Source organism: Ranitomeya imitator, chromosome 3, assembly GCF_032444005.1.
Source record: "Ranitomeya imitator isolate aRanImi1 chromosome 3, aRanImi1.pri, whole genome shotgun sequence".
Lineage (NCBI taxonomy): Eukaryota > Metazoa > Chordata > Amphibia > Anura > Dendrobatidae > Ranitomeya > Ranitomeya imitator.
The window spans coordinates 784,554,528-784,579,631 of NC_091284.1; the positions used below are offsets into that span (position 1 = coordinate 784,554,528).

The 25,104-nt window shown below is 42.4% G+C and overlaps 1 long non-coding RNA gene across 1 annotated transcript; it reads right to left on the reverse strand.

The window, feature by feature from the left end:
* Positions 1-9,319: 9,319 nt before the first annotated feature.
* LOC138671189 (uncharacterized) lies at positions 9,320-23,041 on the reverse strand. The gene is made up of 5 exons (XR_011319438.1): positions 22,955-23,041; positions 12,120-12,183; positions 11,964-12,023; positions 11,739-11,810; positions 9,320-10,328 (listed from the first exon to the last, which is right to left on the reverse strand). It is a non-coding gene; the product is annotated as an uncharacterized lncRNA (long non-coding RNA).
* Between the last annotated feature and the right edge of the window lie 2,063 nt (positions 23,042-25,104).

A 25,104-nucleotide genomic window follows, 5' to 3' on the forward strand; every position in this document is an offset into this window, starting at 1 on the left:
GAGCCACTGATTCCTGATTTTGTGGCAGAATCAGGAATCAAGTTTGACACCACCGGCCTCACGGAAATAGACTTTTTCAAAGTCTTTTTCTCTGATGATTTTATTAACCTCATGGTGGAGCAAACTAATTTGTATACTCGGCAATTTTTGGAGCAAAACCCTGGTTCATCATTTTCTTACTGGTCTCCTGTAGACGCAGTTGAAATAATGCAGTTTTGGGGCCTGGTCCTTCATATGGGGATCCTGAAGAAGCCAGAAATTCGTCAATATTGGAGTGTTGATATTTTATACAACACTTAAGTGTTCAGAATGGTCATGGCCCGGATGCGTTTTGAGGCCATCCATAAATTTCTGCATTATTCCGATAATGCACAGTGTCCCGCACGAGATTATTATTATTATTTATTTATATAGCACCATTGATTCCATGGTGCTGTACATGAGAAGGGGTTACATACAAGTTACAGATATCACATACAGTAAACAAACTAACAATGACGGACTGATACAGAGGGGCGAGGACCCTGCCCTTGCGGGCTTACATTCTACAGGATTATGGGGAAGGAGACAGTAGGTTGGGGGTTGCATGAGATCCGGTATTGGTGAGGCGGTAGCTTCGATAGTGATGAGGCGGCAGCGGTGTCAGTGCAGGCTGTAGGCTTTCCTGAAGAGATGAGTTTTCAGGTTCCGTCTGAAGGATCCGACTGGTTGAGATCCCAACTTTGACCGTCTGTTCAAAGTTCGGCCGATCATCGAACACTTCAGCAAAAACTTTGCTGACGTGTACGTGCCACAAAGAGACATCTGCGTGGATCAGTCCTTGGTTCATTTTAAGGGGCGGCTCAGATTCTGTCAATACCTGCCCAACAAGAGGGCCAGGTACGGAATCAAACTCTACAAGCTGTGTGAGAGTACCTCAGGGTACACCTTCAGCTTTAGAGTCTACGAAGGGAAGGACATCAGGAATGAACCTGAGTGTCCCCCGGTCCTGGGAGTGAGTGGGAAAATTGTGTGGGATTTGGTGCACCCACTGCTGGTAAAGGTTATCACCTCTACACCGATAACTTTATTCCAGCATCCCACTCTACAAATCCCTGTGAGGTACTGTCTGCAAAAATCAGAGGCCTCCCGAAGACGCTACTTGGGCAGATGCTCAGAAAAGGTGAGAGCAGAGCCCAATGTAGCGACCACCTACTGGTGGTCAAGTACAAGGACAAAAGGGATGTCCTTTCTCTTGACCACCATAAACGGTGATGGCAGTGCCCTTAGCACTGTACGAGGTACCTCTACACAGGTCAGCAAATCGGACTGTGTACTGGGGTGCAACAAAAACATGGGGGCGTTGATCTCTCCGATCATCTCCAACCGTACAGTGCTTTGAGAAAGGCCAAGGTGTGGTACAAAAAGCTGTCCGTGTACATCGTACAAATGGCAATGCTCAGCGCTTTCCTGCTGTCACGATGTGTACGCCACACCGATACGTCGTACCTTCAGTTCCAGGAGGTAGTGGTTAAGGCCCTGATATTTGGCACAAGGGAAGGAGCGGGCCACAGTACTTCCAGAACTGAGTGTGCTCGTATCGTACCAGGTCAGCATTTTCCGAGGGTGGTTCCGCCAACTGGAAGTAAAGGTAAGCCCTAAAAAAGGTGCCGAGTGTGCTACAAAAGAGGAATACACAAGGACACCATCTATCAATGCTACACCTGCCCTGACAAACCTGGCCTGTGTATGAAGGATTGCTTCAAATTGTACCACACCTGAATGCACTACTAATTTACTTTACAGGAACCAGTAGATTAGTTCCAAAGAGGCACATCTAGGTATGTTCCTTGGGGGTCTAGGTTCCAAAATGATGTCACTTGTGTTTTTTTTTTTTTTTACTGTTTAGGCACATCAGGGGCTCTGCAAATGGAACATGACGCCCGCAGACCATTCCATCAAAGTCCACATTCCAAAACATCACTACTTCCCTTCCGAGTCCCGACATGCCCAGTTTTTTCCCACATATGGGGTACCAGCGTACACAGGACAAATTGGACAACAACTTTTGGGGTCCAAATTCTCCTGTTACCCTTGGGAAAATAAAAAAATTGGGGACTAAAAGATCATTTTTGTGGGCAAAAAATAGGATTTTTTATTTTCACGCCCAGGCGTTATAAACTTTAGTGAAACACTTGGGGGTTCAAAGTTCTCACCACCCATCTAGACAAGTTCCTTAGGGGGTCTAGTTTCCAAAATGGGGTCACTTGTGGGGGTTTCTTCTGTTTAGGCTCATCAGGGGCTCACCAACCGGAACATGATGCCCGCAGACCATTCCATCAAAGTCTGCATTTCAAAACGTCACTACTTCCTTTCCGAGCCCCGAAGTGTGCCCAAACAGTAGTTTTCTCCCACATATGGGGTATCCGCATACTCATGACAAATTGGACAACTTCTTTTGGAGTCCAATTTCTCCTGTTACCCTTGGGAAAAAAATTGGGGACTAAACGATCATGTTTGTGGAAAAAAATAGGATTTTGTATTTTCACGCTCGGGCGTTATAAACTTCTGTGAAGCACTTGGGGGTTCAAAGTGCTCAACACACACCTAGATAAGTTCCGTAGGGGGTCTAGTTTCCAAAATGGGGTCACTTGTGGGGGGTTTCCACTGTTTAGGCACATCAGGGACTCACCAAAAGCGACATGGCGGCCAATCTCACTTCCATCCAATTTTAACTTGAAAATGTCAAATGGCGTTCCTTTCCTTCTGAGCCTTGCCGTGCACCCAAAAAGTGGTTCCCCCCACATGTGGGGTATCAGCGTACTCAGAACAAATTGGACAACAACTTTTGTGGTCCATTTTCTCTTTTTACCCTTGGGGAAATTAAAAAAATATTGCTGAAAGATCATTTTTCTTACTAAAAAGTAAAATGTTCATTTTTTCCTTCCATGTTCCTTCTGCTCATGTGAAACACCTGAAGGGTTAATAAACTTCTTGAATGTGGTTTTGAGTACCTTGATGGGTGCAGTTTTCAGAATGGTGTCACTTTTGGGTATTTTCTGCCATATAGACCCCTCAAAATGACTTCAAATGTGATGTGGTCCCTAAAAAAATGGTTTTGTATTTTTTGTTGTAAAAATGAGAAATCGCTGGTCAAATTTTAACCCTTATAACTTCTTAGCAAAAAAAATGTTGTTTCCAAAATTGTGCTGATGTAAAGTAGACATGTGGGAATTGATATTTATTAACTATTTTGTGTCACATAACTCTCTGGTTTAACAGAATAAAAATTCAAAATTTGAAAATTGCAAAATTTTCAAAATTTTTGCCAAATTTCTGTTTTTTTACACAAATAAACGCAAATTATATTGAAGAAATTTTACCACTAACATGAAGTACAATATCTCACGAGAAAACAGTCTCAGAATCATTAGGATCCATTGAAACGTTTCGGCGTTATTACCTCATAAAGGGACAGTGGTCAGAATTGTAAAATTTGTCCCGTCATTAACGTGCAAACCACCCTTGGGGGTAAAGGGGTTAATGTGAGTTTCTTCTCAGATAACAGATTGCTTTCAAGATTAGGAACATAAAGCACATCCTTTACTGGGATCTTTCTGCTTTGTGTTTCTAGAGTATATCTTATGTAATCCTGCATATCTTGGCCTTTATTTAGCTTAGACTGATGCTGCTTTCTAATTAAATAGAGCTTATTGCTGAGATTTATCCTTTCATGCACTTTTTGCAGCTGTTCCCACATTTATTTTGCAGTTTCACATTACATGCACAATCTAATCATCATCATCATATATACTGAGGGAGATAGTGCTTTGCGCTTTTTGATCCTTCTCTACCTAGTCTTTTGGTACTTGGTCAGTTCTAGACTACTACAGTTCTGAAAAAAATTGAGTCCACTGCAAAATTTTCAGTTTGTCTGATTTTTCTCTTTCCAGGTATATTGTTGAGTAAAATGTAAATTGTTCTTTTATTCTATAAACTTCTGACAACATGTCTCCGAATTTTCAAGCAATATATTTTGTATTCTTTTTCTGACAAAAAAAATGGTCAAAATGAAAAAAAAAAAAAACAGTGCTTTCGGACCTCAAATAATGCAAAGAAAATAAGTTAATAATCATTTAGAAACAACAATACCAATGTTTTAACTCAGGAAGAGTTCAGAAATCAGTATTTTGTGGAATAACCATGATTTTTATCACAGCTTTCATGCGTCTTGGCATGCTTTCCACTAGCCTTTCACACTGCTTCTGGCGCAAAAATATAAGCAGTTCTTTGTTTGATGGCTTGTGGCTATCCATCATCCTCTTGATTACATTCCAGAGGTTTTCAATGGGGTTCGGGTCTGGAGATTGGGCTGCCCATGACAGGGTTTTGATGTGGTGGTCTCTTAATTTTTTCCAGAGCTGTATATGTATTTCCATGCACCTTCTCTTAGGCTAGGTTCACATTAAGTTAGGACGATTCGTTTAAGGGATCTGTTAAATGGATGCGCTAAAAATGAGCCCAAAATTGTCTAATATGGTGTAAGTTTGCCATCGTGTTAACACATGCGTTAAGGCATGTGGCTGTGTTGGCCATTGATGGTGTCCGTTCGGAAGTATCCTTTTGTATGCGTTCAGAAACTTTCAATAAAGTTAGTTCATTTTATTTGCCTGTGTGGGTGGACACATTCACCATTTTGGAAGCATTGAGTGTACTTCAGCTGCCAGCAAGATGCTTGTGTCTCAGCTTGTAAGCTTGCACTTGATGCAGTTGCGACGTCGTCGTAGAAAACGTGTTTGTCGGAGGAGATATTGGGTTCTTGAAGTCAACTTTTTTCAGCAAACTTATGGTGCCTTTCACACCCTCTATGTTCAAATTCGAATGACAATTGAAACGTTTGATATTCTGCTGTCGCATATCAAGGATGAGATACGTCATCAACACAGCAATTTCCGTGAAAGTATTTATGCGGAAGAACGTTTAGTGGTGACCCTGAGGTAATTTATCTTTAATTTCTTTACATTGTGCAAGCTGATTTCAAAGACAAGATATAATGTAATTATACCGTTGTGCATTTCACGTTGTTTTCTACACGTAGCCAAATGTCATACAGTTCAATGTCCATGTTCCGTCGCCTTGTTTTTTGTTTTGAAAAAATTTAAGCTTTTATAAACTCTGTACCCTATGTCCATTTTGCTCATTATATTGTTTTTGCTCATAGATACCTGGCTACGGGAGAAACGTTTGCCTCACTGCACTTCCAATTTCGACTGGGCAAATCGACCATTTGCAAACTTGTTCGTGAAACCTGTGAGGCCATTTGGAACATCCTATATCCAGTTGTACTACCAACACCAACACGAGCAATGTGGCTATCCATGCCCAAAAGCTTTGAGGATGTGGCTAATTTTTTCAATTGCGTTGGTGCCGTGTACGGGAAGCACATCCGAATTCATAAACCCGTGCATAGTGGATCCCTGTTCTACAACTATAAAATATACTTTTCAATTGTGTTAATGGCTATTGCGGATGCTAGATACTGTTTTGTTGCAGTTGACATTGGAGCATATGGTCGGACCAACGATTCCCGAGTATTCAAAGAGTCCAACTTGGGGAAATGCCTGTACAGCAACCACTTCAACATACCCGCAGCACGACCTCTACCAGGCACGGAAGGTCCAAGTTTGCCGTTTGTTTTAGTTGGGGATGAGAAATTCCAACTAGGACAAAATCTAATAAAGCTGTATTCAAGCCGCAGTTTAAGCTACACCAGACGCATCTTTAACCCCTTTCTGCCATATGACGTACTATCCCGTCGAGGTGGGGTGGGCCCGTATGACCACCGACGGGATAGTACGTCATATGCGATCATCCGCGCTCACGGGGGGAGCACGGCCAATCGCGGCCGGGTGTCAGCTGCCTATCGCAGCTGACATCCGGCACTATGTGCCAGGAGCGGTCATGGACCGCCCGCAGGCACATTAACCCCCGGCAAACTGCGATCAAACATGATCGCGGTGTGCCGGCGGTGCAGGGAAGCATCGCGCAGGGAGGGGGCTCCCTGCGGGCTTCCCTGAGACCCCCGCAGCAACACGATGTGATCGCGTTGCTGTGAGGATCTCCTTACCTCCCTCCCTGCAGCAGGCCCGGATCCAATATGGCCGCGGCATCCGGGTCCTGCAGGGAGGGAGGTGGCTTACCAAGTGCCTGCTCAGAGCAGGCGCTTGGTAAGCCTGCAGTACTATAAGTCAGATCGCTAATCTGACAGAGTGCTGTGATGTCCCCCCCCCCCCCCCCCCCCGGGACAAAAAAAAAAAAACATTTTCCAAATGTGTAAAAAAAGAATTAAAACAAATTCCTAAATAATGAAAAAAATAAAAATATATTATTCCCATAAATACATTTCTTTATCTAAATTAAAAAAAAACAATAAAAGTACACATATTTAGTATCACCACGTCCGTAACGACCCGACCTATAAAACTGGCCCACTAGTTAAACCCCTTCAGTAAACCGTAAGAAAAAAAAAACGAGGCAAAAAACAACGCTTTATTATCATACCGCCGAACAAAAAGTGGAATAACACGCGATCAAAAAGACAGATATAAATAACAATGGTACAGCTGAAAACGAGCCGCCATACAGCATCATCAGCAAAAAAATAAAAAAGTTATAGTCCTCAGAATAAAGCGACGCAAAAATAATTATTTTTTCTACAAAATAGTTTTTATCGTATAAAAGCGCCAAAACATAAAAAATGATACAAATGAGGTGTCGCTGTAATCGTACTGACCCGAAGAATAAAACTGCTTCATCAATTTTACCAAACGCGGAACGGTATAAACGCCTCCCCAAAAGAAATTCATGAATAGATGGTTTTTGGTCATTCTACCTCACAAAAATCGGAATAAAAAGCGATCAAAAAATGTCATGTGCCCAAAAATGTAGCCAATAAAAACGTAAACTCTTCCCGCAAAAAACAAGACCTCACATGACTCTGTGGACCAAAATATGGAAAAATTATAGCTCTCAAAATGTGGTAGCACAAAATATATTTTTGCAATAAAAAGCATCTTTCAGTGTGTGACGGCTGCCAATCATAAAAATCCGCTAAAAAACCCACTATAAAAGTAAATCAAACCCCCCTTCATCACCCCCTTATTTACGGAAAAATTTAAAAAAATTATTTATTTCCATTTTCACATTAGGGCTAGGGTTAAGGCTACAGTTAGGGTTGGGGATAAAGTCAGGGTTAGGGTTGGGGCTAAAGTTACGGTTAGGGTTTAGATTACATTTACGGTTGGAATAGGGTTGGGATTAGGGTTAGGGGTGTGTCAGGGTTAGAGGTGTGGTTAGGGTTACTGTTGGGATTAGGGTTAGGGGTGTGTTTGGATTAGAGTTTCAGTTATAATTGGGGGGTTTCCACTGTTTAGGCACATCAGGGGCTCTCCAAAGGCGACATGGCGTCCGAGCTCAATTCAAGCCAATTCTGTGTTGAAAAAGTAAAACAGTGCTCCTTCCCTTCCGAGCTCTCCCGTGTGCCCAAACAGGGGTTTACCCCACCTAATGGAGTATCAGCGTACTCAGGACAAATAGGACAACAACTTTTGGGGTCCAATTTCTCCTGTTACCCTTGGGAAAATACAAAACTGGGGGCTAAAAAATAATTTTTGTGGGAAAAAAAAAAGATTTTTTATTTTCACGGCTCTGCGTTATAAACTGTAGTGAAACACTTGGGGGTTCGAAGCTCTCACAACACATCTAGATGAGTTCCTTAGGGGGTCTACTATCCAAAATGGTCTCACTTGTGGGGGGTTTCTACTGTTTAGGTACATTAGGGGCTCTGCAAACGCAATGTGACACCTGCAGACCATTCCATCTAAGTCTGCATTCCAAATGGCGCTCCTTCCCTTCCGAGCCCTCCCATGCGCCCAAACAGTGGTTCCCCCCCACATATGGGGTATCAGCGTAGTCGGGACAAATTGTACAACTTTTGGTGTCCACTTTCTTCTCTTACCCTTGGGAAAATAAAAAATTGGGGGCAAAAAGAATTTTTGGGAAAAAATGATTTTTTATTTTTACGGTCCTGCATTATAAACATCTGTAAAGCACTTGGTGGGTCAAAGTGCTCACCACACCTCTAGATAAGTTCCTTAGGGGGTCTACTTTCCAAAATGGTGTCACTTGTGGGGGATTTCAATGTTTAGACACATCAGGGGCTCTCCAAATGCAACATGGTGTCCCATCTCGATTCCAGTCAATTTTGCATTGAAAAGTCAAATGGCGCTCCTTCCCTTCTGAGCTCTGTCATGCGCCTAATCAGTGGCTTACCCCTACATATGTGGTATCGGTGTACTCAGGACAAATTGTACAACAACTTTTGGGGTCCATTTTCTCCTGTTACCCTTGGTAAAATAAAACAAATTGGAGCTGAAGTAAAATTTTTGTGAAAAAAAGTTAAATGTTTATTTTTATTTAAACATTCCAAAAATTCCTGTGAAGCATCAGAAGGGTTAATAAACTTCTTGAATGTGGTTTTGAGCACCTTGAGGGGTGCAGTTTTTAGAATGGTGTCACACTTGGGTATTTTTTATCATATAGACCCCTCAAAATGACTTCAAGTGAGGTGTGGTCCCTAAAAAAAAAAATGGTGTTGTAAAAATGAGAAATTGCTGGTCAACTTTTAACCGTTATAACTCCCTAACAAAAAAAAAATTTGGTTCCAAAATTGTGCTGATGTAAAGTAGACATGTGGGAAATATTACTTATTAAGTATTTTGTGTGACATATCTCTGTGATTTAATTGCATAAAAATTCAAAGTTGGAAAATTGAAATTTTCAACATTTTCGCCAAATTTCCATTTTTTTCACAAATAAACGCAGGTAATATCAAAGAAATTTTACCACTATCATGAAGGACAATATGTAACGAGAAAACAATGTCAGAATCACTGGGATCCGTTGAAGCGTTCCAGAGTTATAACCTCATAAAGGGACAGTGGTAAGAATTGTAAAAATTGGCCCGGTCATTAACGTGCAAACCACCCTTGGGGGTAAAGGGGTTAATTATCACTATGTTGAAGACGCTATATTGAATGCACAGTTGGTATTCTGACCTAAAAATCTCAGATTTTATTATCGTGTATGCAACTTCAACTTGAAAATGTGGACCGTGTAGTGAAGGCTTGCATCTGCCTGCACAATTTTGTGACATGAACCCCAGAGGGATCACATTTTTGAATTGCCTACCAAAATTTGGAAGGGAAGACTATTGTATTTAGGACATGTTAATAAAAAAAATGTTTTTGCTAATGAAGATTAGAAACTTTACTTGTGTTTTAAAAAATAACTAACATTTATTACATATGACAACAGAACATAACACCAAAAGAACAAAAAATACACATAGTACACAGATCACATTCTACACTCATTTCACATATTTCATCATAACATAATGAAACACTGTTACATTGTCAGACATGGGTGTTTTGCCATGGAACTTTACCTTCGTTTACAAAATCATGGGCAAATTGATCACATATTTGCATAATTTCAACTGGCGAATGAACTGTAGTCGATTGTAATCTCATCAGGTGTGACTCAGTCATCGGGGTCAACTACCAGGGATTTAAGATATAACGTATTCAAATAGAGGTCTTGTAAAATCAAAACCTAAACTTTCAAAGGCTATATTGGACAACTGAATAAAATCCAAACGTGGAGTATAGCAAACAGCAGACTGGATCAATTTTAGCTTTTACAGATTGTGGTACTGCGCGGGTGTATTGTCTGGCCAACTGAAAGTTGGACTGCTGTATTTCCAGACCAGGGTCACTCTGGCCGCTCAGTTGTGTTGTCGCTTGGTTCGACTGCATCTCCTTTGTACAATGGCTCGAGAGGAAGTGGGTTGCTGAAGTCCCAAAAATTCCTCAACTAGATCATTTAACCTTTGTAGAAACTGTAAATTCTTGTGCGGCGGTATGTTTTGGACTAAAGGGACATAAGATAAAAAAAATAGCTTCCAATCATTGACTGCATAAACAGATTCTCAAGATTGCAAGTCCTTAATTTCCCGCTTTAGTTCTCTGTGTTTGCTGCGACACAGATCCTCTACCCGTTGAATTCCATCAACTATTATTGCATCGACTTGTTTGGAAGCAGATTGTTTGCGTCCAGGCTGTGCTTGCAATTGGGCACTGACAACAGGAGCCACAGTACTACTGTCCATTGGTCGTGGCTCGCTCAGAACAGACACATCTTCAGTGTCCGTTTATTGGGTTGGTTCCTGGAGAGATGACTCCGTTAACGCCTCTGGCTCTTTAGGCGCAGCTGTACTTCAGACCGTTCTATAAAAAAATAATAATAATATTAAAATACTATGTAAATTTAACACAATTGTAGCACAAAATATTTTCAGCCATCTTTTTTAAACACTTTATTAACACACACTACACACTTTTAACAAACAATCTTGTCACACAAACTTTTTTAACACACTATTTTAACACAATTTTTAACACAATTCTTTTACACAAACACATTAAGATTATAAGAAGATTACTGTTAACTTACGATCGCTGGGACAATGTTTTCTGAAGAAACATCAATTGCTCATAGTGAACATAAGGGGTTGTCCGTTTACCAGAAGATCCACTTGGGGTGGAAAGGTTTTGACCCTGGCAGTGTCTCATTTTCAGATGACCTCCGGGCAGCGCTTCCTGTGTTCAGCGGTCACGTGGTACTGTTCATTAAAGTAATGACTATGGACGCATATTCATTACTTTAATGAGCAGTACATGACCGCTGAACACCGGAAGAAGCTGCCGGCTCACGGAGACCATCTCACAGTGAGACGCTGCCAGGGACCGTGCCAGGAGCAGGTGAGTATAACGGGAGGGTGAGCATTCCGATACTCACCTGACCCCGTTCCACCGCCGGGCGCCGCTCTGTCTTCCGCGTCCTCTGCCTGTTCATGTTAGAGGGCGCGATAATGTGTTTATTGTGCGCCCTCTGCCTGAACAGTCAGAGAGCCGGAAGACAGAGCGGCGTGAAGCGGTGGAACTAGGAGGATCGGTGAATATTGTAAGTGCCGGGGACCTGAGCGACGAGAAGTGAGTATGTGATTTTTTTTTTTATTTTAATCGCAGCATATGAGGCATAATCTATGGAGTATTTTATGGGGCATAATCTATGGAGCATCTTATGGGGCATAATCTATGGAGCATTTTATGGGGCATAATCTATGGTGCATTTTATGGGGCCATCAACCTTTATACAGCATTGTATGGGGCATAAGCTATGGAGCATCTTCTGGGGCCATTATTAACCTTTGTGCAGCATTATATGGGGCATATTTTAATATGGAGCATCTTCTGGGGTCCATCATGAACTGTATGGAGCATTATATGGGGTGTATTTTGTATGGAGCATCTTATGGGGCCCATCATGAACTGTATAGAGCATTACATGGGGCTCCTGATTCAATATGGATATTCAAAAACACTTAACCTACTGATGTCTCAATTAATTTTACTTTTATAGGTATCTATTTTTATTTTTGAAATTTACCAGTAGCTGTTGCATTTGTTGGCTTTTGTTGATTGTTGGCTAATACTCGAGTCATTAAGTTTTCCCAGTTTGTTGTGGCAAAATTTGGAGTCTCGGCTTATACTTGGGGCGGCTTATACTCGAGTATATACGGTAGTTACTATTCATATCGCTATTTATGTCAAGAAGGCAACACTTTTTGCATTTACCTTTTTGCTCTGTTTATTTTTGGGGGGTGGCCTGGTTTTCTTTTTTGGCTCTGAAGAAGAATCAGATGAATTCTAAAATATTAAACAGACACATGATTACACTATGTAGAATACCAGCCTGAGCGGAGCTATAATGTAAAGCGGATTTCACATAAAATGCACTTGAAACCCCTCAGTACACTAGAGTGCCATTCAACTTTTTATGTAAAGATTTCATGACTATACCGTTTCCGAGGAGGTGGTGGCAGACACGCTGCTGCGGGTAGATCCCTCAGTATTCGACATCTGTGTACATACAAAACCATATATTTAGTCCACATACTTTGGCCACAACATAATTCACACAAAATATGTATACACATATATAAAAATAGTACTTACATTGGCTCCAGTAGGTCACACAGTGCACACAGTGTTTGTTTGCAGACTGGTGGCACCTAAATGGCTGAAATCACATTTCCTGTCACATGAGGTGATGATATCATGGGTACATAACCATAGCAAGAATAGAAAAAAGGTTGGAGCGCACTTACCCTGGTGTGGTAAACATCACTTTATTAGGACATCTGAAAAAACGAACAGCAGGGAGGGACGGGATCAGCTACGGACAACGGCCGTTTCGTGCTTAATGGCACTTCAACGGGTCCAGACGCTGAATGGATCGGGGGAGTGTTTTATAGACCCAACTGAGTCCCAAACTCCTCCCCCCCATACTCAAAACATAAATAATATTATATTTAAAAACAACAAATAATTAAAAACAGCAGACACCATGAACAATAATAAAGACCGAATTCAACATTGAAGATTAACAAGACACAATTTACAAGAAAACCGACATATCGACTTTTTCATTTAGACCAGATGGTCCTGCTGCGTCTGCACGCAGGATCCACCTGGCTTCTCTACGCAGTAGAAGGCGGCACAAGTCGCCTCCTCCCTCCGGTAGTGAAACCTGCTCCAAACCAGCGAATCTTAACACCTGGGTATTACCCGCATGGTGAGTACGAACATGGTCTATTAACCTCGGGGCTCCCTTCCCTGTTTTTACGGAGTTGAAATGTTCTCTAATGCGGACAAATAAAGGACGGATAGTTTTTTTACACTATAATAGTGCCCATCCGCCCTACATGAAACGATCTTTGCCTTATAGCCAATTTCTCTGGGTAAAGAGAATGAATAGTGACTTTATGGGGTTTGCGCAGCAGTCAGCAGATTTGATCGATAGATTCAAAAAACGGGGTTATCCCTCTTATGTTTTAAGCACCGCCTATGATAGGGCAGTGGCTACAGACACTTCCATCATCCCTAAGAAAAAACAAGAAAAAAAGTTTGTATTTAGCTTCAAATTTGGCCCGCTGGACAATCACATCAGAACAGTCATACGCAAAAATTGGCAGATTTTGCGACAAGACAATGATCTCAAAGAAATAGTGGAGAGGGGACCCCTTTTCGCCAGTCGTCGCAGTAGAAACATCAGGGATAGTATAGTCCGGAACCGTTTTGTGACAAATAGAAATAATTGGCTTACGGATAGTATACCTAAAGGTAACTTTAAATGCGGGGGCTGCAATTTTTGTAAGTATCATTGCACAGGAAACGGGGTCAGAGTGGGTCATATACAGCATACAGTGCGGGATTTTATATCCTGCAGGACCACTCACGTTGTTTATATTCTTTTTTGCCCGTGCAGGTGCTTTTATATTAGGAAAACTATCCGTCCTTTATTTGTCCGCATTAGAGAACATTTCAACTCCGTAAAAACAGGGAAGGAGCCCCGAGGTTAATAGACCATGTTCGTACTCACCATGCGGGTAATACCCAGGTGTTAAGATTCGCTGGTTTGGAGCAGGTTTCACTACCGGAGGGAGAAGGCGACTTGTGCCGCCTTCTACTGCGTAGAGAAGCCAGGTGGATCCTGTGTGCAGACGCAGCAGGACCATCTGGTCTAAATGAAAAAGTCGATATGTCGGTTTTCTTGTAAATTGTGTCTTGTTAATCTTCAATGTTGAATTCGGTCTTTATTATTGTTCATGGTGTCTGCTGTTTTTAATTATTTGTTGTTTTTAAATATAATATTGTTTATGTTTTGAGTATTGGGGGGGAGGAGTTTGGGACTCAGTTGGGTCTATAAAATACTCCCCCGATCCATTCAGCGTCTGGACCTGTTGAAGTGCCATTAAGCACGAAACGGCCGTTGTCCGTAGCTGATCCCGTCCCTCCCTGCTGTTCGTTTTTTCAGATGTCCTAATAAAGTGATGTTTACCACACCAGGGTAAGTGCGCTCCAACCTTTTTTCTATTTTTTCATTGGACTTTACATGTATTTTCTGGAAGCGGCACCCCTTTGGTTGAGTGTGGAGAATATGCACAGCCGCAACAACTTTCACAGGTGCCAGACCGGCAGTTACATACGGTCAATGGGTTCGACATATTAGCAGTGTGGATGTGTGTTCTTTCTACTATTGGACATAACCATAGCAAGCTCCCATGAACTCAATCCAACGCAGGGCTAAAATTTGTACAAATTGGTAGAATTGCGTCTGCCTGCGTTTGCAATAGAGTTCTAGGGCAGAACAAACGCTACCGTTAACTGCGTTCGCTGGTGCATCACATACTAACGGACCATTGCAAACGCATGCAGATTTTGACGTTATACTAATGGAAGTCTATGGGTGCGTTAATGTGTCCATTACTTTGCGTTAGTCCTGCTTACAAACGGATCCGTTAAACGGATCGCCATAACACAATGTGAACCTAGCCTTATCAGCAACATCTTTAACCTTGATTTTCCCAGATTGGTAGCAACTATTATTTAATAGTGCATGAGTTTGTGTCTCCAGCAATAGTATTATATTGCCAATAATACATTGTTAGAAAAACAACAGGAAGTTCCTGCTTACTGTGTGTGTAGCTGAAGCACATTTTACTTTCACTTTGCAAGTGACAGACAAGATGGTAAGATCCTAAGCTTTATGAAATACCAGTTGTAAGCTGTGTTATCTTTGTTTCTGAATATATTCACTGTTGAGTGGGTGGACAGTACAGAGATTAATCCGCTGCAAACAGGTTATGGGCCCAAAGACCCAGAGAACAGCCCAGAGGAGAGAAAATAACAGTGTAATAAGAAGAAGCAAAGATGGCAACCATCAGCAACTCTGTGAAGTTCAAAGTGCCGAATCCGTGAGCCCTAATACTCACACAGGGATGAACAAACCAAAGAAGATGTGAAACCTGCATATCACAGATTAATATACAGACTAGGCAAATCCCTAAGCTGACCCTGATTTGTCCTGCCTGATCTCTGAGGTTGGCACTTTCAAATTACACAATGGCACCTCCACTCATTGTCAGCTGACTCTGAGTGTCTCTAACTACTCCATTTCTTCTCCATTTACACTTTTGGCCTGGGACAGCTCATAGAATCTCACGGTTTTCATTATCATCTCTATGCTAATGACACACAGATCTACATCTCTGGACCAGATATCACCACCCTACTAACCAGAATCCCTCAATGTCTATCCGCTGTTTCATCCTTCTCCGCTAGATTTCTAAAACTTAACATGGACAAAGCAGTATTCATTGTCATTCCCCATCTCACGTGACCCCCCCAACGAACCTATCCATTACAGTAAACGGCTGCCCACTCTCCCCAGTCCCACAAGCTCGCTGTCTCGGGGTAATCCTTGACACTGATCTCTCCTTCAAACCGCATATCCAAGCCCTTTCCACTTCCTGCCGCCTTCAACTCAAAAATATTTCACGGATCCGTACATTCCTAAACCAAGAATCTGCAAAAACCCTAGTCCATGCCCTCATCATCTCCCACCTCGACTACTGTAACCTCCTGCTCTGTGGCCTCCCCTCTAACACTCTCACTCCCCTCCAATCTATTCTAAACTCAGCTGCCCGACTAATCCACCTGTCCCCCCGTTATTCCCCGGCCTCTCCCCCCTGTCAGTCCCTTCACTGGCTCCCCATTACCCAGAGACTCCAGTACAAAAGCCTAACCAGGACATACAAAGCCATCCATAACCTGTCTCCTCCATACATCTGTGACCTCGTCTCCTGGTACTTTCCAGCATGTAACCTCCGATCCTCACAAGATCTCCTTCTCTACTCCCCTCTTATCTCTTCTTCCCACAATCGCATACAAGATTTCTCTCGCGCATCACCCCTACTCTGGAACTCTCTACCACAACATATCAGACTCTCACCTACCATCGAAACCTTCAAAAAGAACCTGAAGACCTACCTCTTCCAGCAAGCCTACAACCTGCAGTAACCACCGATCGACCAAACCACTGCACGACCATCTCTATCCTCACCTACTGTATCCTCACCCATCCCTTGTAGATTGTGAGCCCTCGCGGGCAGGGTCCCCTCTCCTCCTGTACCAGTTGTGACTTGTATTGATCAAGATTACTGTACCTGTTTTTATTAGGTATGCCCCTCCTCACATGTAAAGCGCCATGGAACAAATGGCACTATAATAATAATAATAATAACTACACCCTCAACTATACACAGTGCAGAACAAAAGAAAAAAAGAGTGCACACAGCCTGAGGGTGAGAGCTAAAGACGTGGAAAAGAAAGGAATCCAAATAGACCTTTAGTATACGTGAAAACCCCCGGACCCTGAATGTAACAACATGAGGAAAGTGCTGAGAAGGGGAACACGTAAACCACTAGAGAAGCAATATAAAAAACTTCAGTAACATAATCCTTCACTGGGAAGCTGGGACTCCAAACATCCATCTAACTTGGAATATGACGTCTCTACAGCGACCTAAACAGCGACGCTGCAGCGATCGGCTCATTGTCTATATTACTGCAGCGTCGCTGAGTGTGACGGTACCTTAAGTAACCCCTCCAAGGATGTGATGGGACAAACCAATGAGGAAGTGAAAACACGTTCACAGAAGTAACACAGCAAAGCAAAGACAAGAGCATTATCAGCAGTTGGAGAGAGACAACTAGCTGTGGTCCAAAAGAGAGGGAAACCAACTCACAGCCACAGGTCACTGGATCAAACCCAGGAGTTGAGGCATGACAGTGACCTTCCTATCTTTACTGATTGGGGACCTCACCAGTGAAATATTGCCGTTACTATACAGTCAACTTCCATTCCAGAGACACTGGGGCCTTGCCACTTCTTGACTTCCAGATATTATGGCCTTAATCACTACCTCCTGAAACTTAAGGTACATACCAGTCTGGCCTGCAGATCGTGACAGCATATAAGCGTTATACATTGCCATCTGTACGATGTGCACGGCCAGCTTTTTGCACCACACCTTTGCTTTCCACATGGAATCAAGGACTGCCACCAGGAATTTCAGGTCATCCTTGAGACTCTGCCCAGGCTCCACCCCAGCTGCGCCTCCATCCCTCGAATCTTCCACAGTCCCACCACCCACTCCTGGAAATACTCCACTTCTGAACCACATCCTCCCCAATCACACATTAACAGTTCCCATCGAATACCATATAACATACATAGCCAGCAACTTATGTTTTAGCAAAAGATTTTTGTCAGCCTGCCACCACGAAATGGTGCACTATTTTGTCAGGGTCCTACTCTACTCTAGCCTATTAAAAATTTCTTGAAATATCCAATACTCTTTTTAGGTATTTTTTATTTATTTTTCTTAAAGTCAACGTGTCATAAACATTTTTTTAAATGATTAATAATACCACATACAAGGGACAAAAATTCTGCCACACCATTGTCGGACCACATATTACCACCACTAAGTGACTGAATAATTACATATACAAGGCACCAATACGGCCACACCAAGACTAGACCACATTGTCTACCAGTTAGTGACCGAATAATACCATATACAAGGCACAAATACTGCCACACCATGGCCAGATCACATATCACATAGTGATTTAATACCACATATAAGGAACAAATACGCCACACCATGACCAGACCACATATTACCACCACATAGTGACTGAATAATACCACATACAAGGTACATGGAAACCTACAGAGAATCAGGAGTATACTCTCATGGGTATAAATGTAAAAATAGAGCCCAAGTCATTTATTTATAGTATCAAAAGCAATTATTTATTACAAAGCTCATTAACAGTACACAACGGCTGAAAGCCAGAATACAAAAGCACATGACGAGAGGGAAGGGGAAAGAACACACAAAAAAAACAAAAAAAGCCAGAGAGGATTCCTCCATATGTACTGGTACTAAGCGTAGTTTGTAAGACAGGCATCCCTCAATCCATAAATAATTGCGTGGGGAGCCCATATACGCAATTGCCTATACCCAATATGGCTAAAATGACCTCACTCATAAGTCCAGACATAAATAGTACTTACCCATGTGGGAGGGAGAGACCTCAACAGGCTGAATAAAAGGCCCCGACGCGCGTTTCGCGTGGTTGGCTTCCTCGGGGGACCGTCATACAAGGTACAAATGCCACCACACCATGTGCAGACCACATATTAACCACCACATCATGACCAAAACAACAGTGAATTTAAACACAAAAGCTCTGTATATACCTTACAATGTATAGTGTCAGTCTACAGGTAACACACTGACTCACTAGTTACATTATACACAGGGGTTTTTTAAATGGTATATTATGTACAGTCATGGACAAAAGTAATAACACCCCTGCAATTCTGTCAGATAATACTCATTTTCTTCCTGAAAATGATTGCAAACACAAATCATGTGGTATTATTATCTTCATTTAATTTGTCTTAAATGAAAAAAACACAAAAAGTATTGTCCTAAAGCCAAATTGGATATAATTCCACACCAAACATAAAAAAAGGGGGTGGACAAAAGTATTGGCACTGTTCGAAAAATCATGTGATGCTTCTCTAATTTGTACATATATGCTAGCCACCTTAGGGAGAGACCCAAGTTGGGCTAAATGTAGCGGGACGAAAGAGACCGAAAAGCCCTCTACTTAAAGGAAATACATAGTGGATGCTTTCCTGAAACGGAAAGTATTTGCAAGCAGCATAATACAAAGAATAGCAGGTTTACCCAGAATCCTTTGCAGTAGGCGGAGCTATGCAAATCATCTCTTTCCACCCCGGTCTAATCCACAGCGCTTGGAACCGCCAAGCGTGCAATGCTGCGGATTAGTTTCTAAATTTACACAGCCAACCAATTCCTACCTGTGGACACGTGTTTCGGGCTTTAGGCCCTCATCAGCACAGGGCTGGAATTGGTTGGCTGTATGGAGTGGGGCTCGGTGAGCAAGCGATACATATATGCTAGCCACCTTAGGGAGAGACCCAAGTTGGGCTAAATGTAGCGGGACGAAAGAGACCGAAAAGCCCTCTACTTAAAGGAAATACATAGTGGATGCTTTCCTGAAACGGAAAGTATTTGCAAGCAGCATAATACAAAGAATAGCAGGTTTACCCAGAATCCTACTGCAAAGGATTCTGGGTAAACCTGCTATTCTTTGTATTATGCTGCTTGCAAATACTTTCCGTTTCAGGAAAGCATCCACTATGTATTTCCTTTAAGTAGAGGGCTTTTCGGTCTCTTTCGTCCCGCTACATTTAGCCCAACTTGGGTCTCTCCCTAAGGTGGCTAGCATATATGTATCGCTTGCTCACCGAGCCCCACTCCATACAGCCAACCAATTCCAGCCCTGTGCTGATGAGGGCCTAAAGCCCGAAACACGTGTCCACAGGTAGGAATTGGTTGGCTGTGTAAATTTAGAAACTAATCCGCAGCATTGCATGCTTGGCGGTTCCAAGCGCTGTGGATTAGACCGGGGTGGAAAGAGATGATTTGCATAGCTCCGCCTTCTCTAATTTGTGTAATTAACAGCACCTGTAACTTACATGTGGCACCTAACAGGTGTTGGCAATAACTAAATCACACTTGCAGCCAGTTGACATGGATTAAAGTTGACTCAACCTCTGTCCTGTGTCCTTGTGTGTACCACATTGAACATGGAGAAAAGAAAGACCAAAGAACTGTCTGAGGACTTGAGAAACCATATTGTGAGGAATGTTATGACCTGGTGGTCAGGACAATAATGGACCTGGTGGTTAAGAGCACACGGAATGACCTGATAGTTACTGATAATATAGGACGAGCTCTGGGACGTGGGAACTCTGCTGACCGCAATCCCTAATCCTATCAACCACACTAGAAATAGCCGTGGATTGCTCCTAACGCTCCCTATGCAACTCGGCACAGCCTAAGGAACTAGCTAGCCCTAAAGATAGAAAAATAAAGCCTACCTTGCCTCAGAGAAATTCCCCAAAGGAAAAGGCAGCCCCCCACATATAATGACTGTGAGTAAAGATGAAAATACAAACACAGAGATGAAATAGATTAAGCAAAGTGAGGCCCGACTTACTGAACAGACTGAGGATAGGAAAGGTAACTTTGCGGACAGCACAAAAACCTCCAAAAAGACCATGCAGAGGGTGCAAAAAGACCCTCCGCACCGACTCACGGTGCGGAGGCGCTCCCTCTGCGTCCCAGAGCTTCCAGCAAGCAAGACAACAATCCAAATAGCAAGCTGGACAGAAAAATAGCAAACCAGAGAAAAACAAGCAGTCACTTGGCTTCTGCTGGGAAGACAGGTCACAAGAACAATCCAGGAGTGAACTAACATAGTAACATAGTAAAATAGTAACATAGTTAGTAAGGCCGAAAAAAGACATTTGTCCATCCAGTTCAGCCTATATTCTATCATAATAAATCCCCAGATCTACGTCCTTCTACAGAACCTAATAATTGTATGATACAATATTGTTCTGCTCCAGGAAGACATCCAGAACTCTCTTGAACCCCTCGACTGAGTTCGCCATCACCACCTCCTCAGGCAAGCAATTCCAGATTCTCACTGCCCTAACAGTAAAGAATCCTCTTCTATGTTGGTGGAAAAACCTTCTCTCCTCCAGACGCAAAGAATGCCCCCTTGTGCCCGTCACCTTCCTTGGTATAAATAGATCCTCAGCGAGATATTTGTATTGTCCCCTTATATACTTATACATGGTTATTAGATCGCCCCTCAGTCGTCTTTTTTCTAGACTAAATAATCCTAATTTCGCTAATCTATCTGGGTATTGTAGTTCTCCCATCCCCTTTATTAATTTTGTTGCCCTCCTTTGTACTCTCTCTAGTTCCATTATATCCTTCCTGAGCACCGGTGCCCAAAACTGGACACAGTACTCCATGTGCGGTCTAACTAGGGATTTGTACAGAGGCAGTATAATGCTCTCATCATGTGTATCCAGACCTCTTTTAATGCACCCCATGATCCTGTTTGCCTTGGCAGCTGCTGCCTGGCACTGGCTGCTCCAGGTAAGTTTATCATTAACTAGGATCCCCAAGTCCTTCTCCCTGTCAGATTTACCCAGTGGTTTCCCGTTCAGTGTGTAATGGTGATATTGATTCCTTCTTCCCATGTGTATAACCTTACATTTATCATTGTTAAACCTCATCTGCCACCTTTCAGCCCAAGTTTCCAACTTATCCAGATCCATCTGTAGCAGAATACTATCTTCTCTTGTATTAACTGCTTTACATAGTTTTGTATCATCTGCAAATATCGATATTTTACTGTGTAAACCTTCTACCAGATCATTAATGAATATGTTGAAGAGAACAGGTCCCAATACTGACCCCTGCGGTACCCCACTGGTCACAGTGACCCAGTTAGAGACTATACCATTTATAACCACCCTCTGCTTTCTATCACTAAGCCAGTTACTAACCCATTTACACACATTTTCCCCCAGACCAAGCATTGTCCCCCTAGACCAATACTGGAACATTGACAGGTGGCATGGAGCAAAGATCTAAGTGGAGTTAAATAGAGCAGCAGCTAATGAATTAACCTCGTCACCTGTGGAAGGAAACTCAGAAACACCCACAGCCACCAGAGAAAGTCCATGGACCGAACCAGCCGAAGTACCATTCATGACCACAGGAGGGAGCCCGACAACAGAATTCACAACAGAGGAAGCATGAGCAATCTCAAGGCTACAAGTTCATCTCCAAAGACCTGAATGTTCCTGTGTCTACTGTGCGCAGTGTTATCAAGAAGTTTAAAGCCCATGGCACTGTGGCTAACCTCCTTAGATGTGGACGAAAAAGAAAAATTGACAGGTGGTTTCAACGCAAGATTGTGAGGATATTGGATAAAGAACCTCGACTAACATCAAAACAAGTTCAAGCTGCCCTGCAGTCCGAGGGTACAACAGTGTCAACCCGTACTATCCGTCGGCGTCTGAATGAAAAGGGACCGTATGGTAGGAGACCCAGGAAGACCCCACTTCTTACCCCGAGACATAAAAAAGCCAGGCTGGAGTTTGCCAAAACTTACCTGAAAAAGCCTAAAACGTTTTGGAAGAATGTTCTCTGGTCAGATGAGACAAAAGTAGAGCTTTTTGGGCAAAGGCATCAACATAGAGTTTACAGGAGAAAAAAAGAGGCATTCAAAGAAAAGAACACGGTCCCTACAGTCAAACATGGCGGAGGTTCCCTGATGTTTTGGGGTTGCTTTGCTGCCTCTGGCACTGGACTGCTTGACCGTGTGCATGGTATTATGAAGTCTGAAGACTACCAACAAATTTTGCAGCATAATGTAGGGCCCAGTGTGAGAAAGCTGGGTCTCCCTCAGAGGTCATTGGTCTTCCAGCAGGACAATGACCCAACACACTTCAAAAAGCACTAGAAAATGGTTTGAGAGAAAGCACTGGAGCCTTCAAAGGTGGCCAGCAATGAGTCCAGACCTGACTCCAATAGAACACCTGTGGAGAGATCTAAAATGGCAGTTTGGAGAAGGCACCCTTCAAATATCAGGGACCTGGAGCAGATTGCCAAAGAAGAATGGTCTAAAATTCCAGCAGAGCTTTGTAAGAAACTTATTGATGGTTACCGGAAGCGGTTGTTCGCAGTTATTTTGGCTAAAGGTTGTGCAACCAAGTATTAGGCTGAGGGTGCCAATACTTTTGTCTGGCCCATTTTTGGAGTTTTGTGTGAAATGACCAATGTTTTGCTTTTTGCTTCATTCTCTTTTGTGTTTTTTCATTTAAGACAAATTAAATGAAGATAACAATACCAAAGAATTTGTGTGTGCAATCATTTTCAGGAAAAAAATGAGTATTATCTGACAGAATTGCAGGGGTGTCAATACTTTTGGCAATGGCTGTATAGTGTTAGTGTACAGGTAACACCCTGACTCACCAGTGATGTCTCTATTTGAATATACTCATTTTCACTTTTCTTCTTCATCCCGAGCAGACCGCCATCACTTCTTACAGCCAGGACTGGTCTCTGCAGAAAATAACACAGTTATCTAGATTACCGCTTCCACAGCACATTCCCCACTTTTTCCCCCCAACTGTACACCACGCCAGATGAAGAAAAATGTGTTGTAGTGCAGCCTTGCCCAGTGATAGGACCCCCCTCAATTCATCATCATTTGCTCTCCACCACCCTCACGTCATCACCATTTTCTGTTCCTTACCCCCCCAGTCTCAAGTTATAATAATTTGCCGTACCCCATCCCGTCTCAATTCATCATTATTTAATCTCCTCCACCCCCATACTCAATTCATCACCATTTGCTGTACCCTGTCCCTCAGTCTCAATTCATCCCCGTTTGCTGTACAGCTCAATTAATCATTATTTGCTGTCACCTCCCCACCCCGTTTCAATTCATCATCATTCACTGTACCCCACCTCTCATCCTCAATTCATGCTCATTTTCTTCCCCCTCCCCACACTCATTTAAATCATTTTATAAAAAAAGTTTTAGATACTTACCTCTCAGCTGATTTTCTGGAGGTGCAGCTTTACTTCTGCTGTCTTTTGGTGAGTGGAGCACGTACATGCCGGCGCATACACCATGACCTCATCGCGTGCGTGCCGTCACTAGCGGGTCCCAGAAGAGGCGGAGGGAGCCCTGAAGCTGCGCATCTATTCTGTATTGACGGCTGTGCAGCACCAGGCAGGAAACCAGCACATAGCACATGGGCTCATACTTGCCTATAACTTATCAGTCTACATATTATGTAATTAAAAAATTATGAGACACAAACTGAAGTTGGCATAAAGGTGGAAGTGTTTATATAGGCTTACCCAAAGTAAATTCAAATAATACATTTTAATCAAACATTTCATAAAAAAAATACCAAAAATTACATGAATACATTAAAATCCTATCCACCCACCATTAGCTGGGTGACCCAAAAGCCAAAACCAGATTATATCCGGTGCCCCACCTCTCAAACAACATCGCCTTCTCAAGAAAGTTCTGTAAGCCTAAATTAAAAATGTCTAGACCAATGTCAGATAAAGGTACTTAATCAACTTTATACAAACCTTCTAAAAAAACCTCCATATCCATATGTCTATATGATAACCCGTTATAACACTCCATAAATGTAGACATGCGTCTATTCAACCTTTTCCTGATGCTCTCCATGAATGAGAAACAATGGTCAGACCACAACAAACGTTGGAAAACCTCCGAGAAACAAATAAACAATCTGGGAGGAACCATTTTAGATTTAGAAAAGTCTGCTTCATGTGACAGAGAAGCCCAGATGTGTTAAGACGACCAACATCATTTCCCCCAGCATAAATGATCAAAACATCAGGTGAAGGCCAAAATGTAAAACCTTCTAATTGTGGCCACCTTAAACCCCTAACATCCAACGAATGCAGTTCTGTTTGATTAACATCAAAAGCTAAATTCTTCCCATAAGGTCTGGATGCTGCTCTTCCATGTGCCTAGAACACAAATGAATGACCAATAATCCAAACTATTTTCTTCTGGGCACCTAAAAAATATAATTAACAAATTGTTAAAATTGTTAGATATAGTCTAATGTAACATTTAAACCTGTCAGAAGACCATCTCCCCATATTTGTTTTTTTTATAACAAAGTCTTCCAAGACCAAATAGGTAGTTTGCGTTGCACAACCTATTCTGAAGGAATGTAAAGAAATTTTGAAATCATTTAAACCTAAAAAGGCGGAACAGCGAAGTAACACCAGATTAAACTGGAATCCGGTCAAAAGAGAACCATCTAAATCAATAAAAAAACGAACCCTTGTACATGGGTCTGATAAAAATTCTGAAATTAAAGTGAACCTGTCACCAGGTTTGGCCGATAAGAGACAGTCATCACCTTTCAGGGCTGATATACAGGATTCTACAATGCTGTATATCTGCCCCCAACCCGACATGTAAGAGAAGAAAAATAACTTTTATTATACTCACCTGTGGGGTGGGCCGGTCCTTTGGGTGTTGCTCTTCTGGTCCGGCGCCTCCCTTCTTGCGATGCCGTCCTCCTGTTTGCTTCGTGTGGATGTTGCGTCTCCTCGGC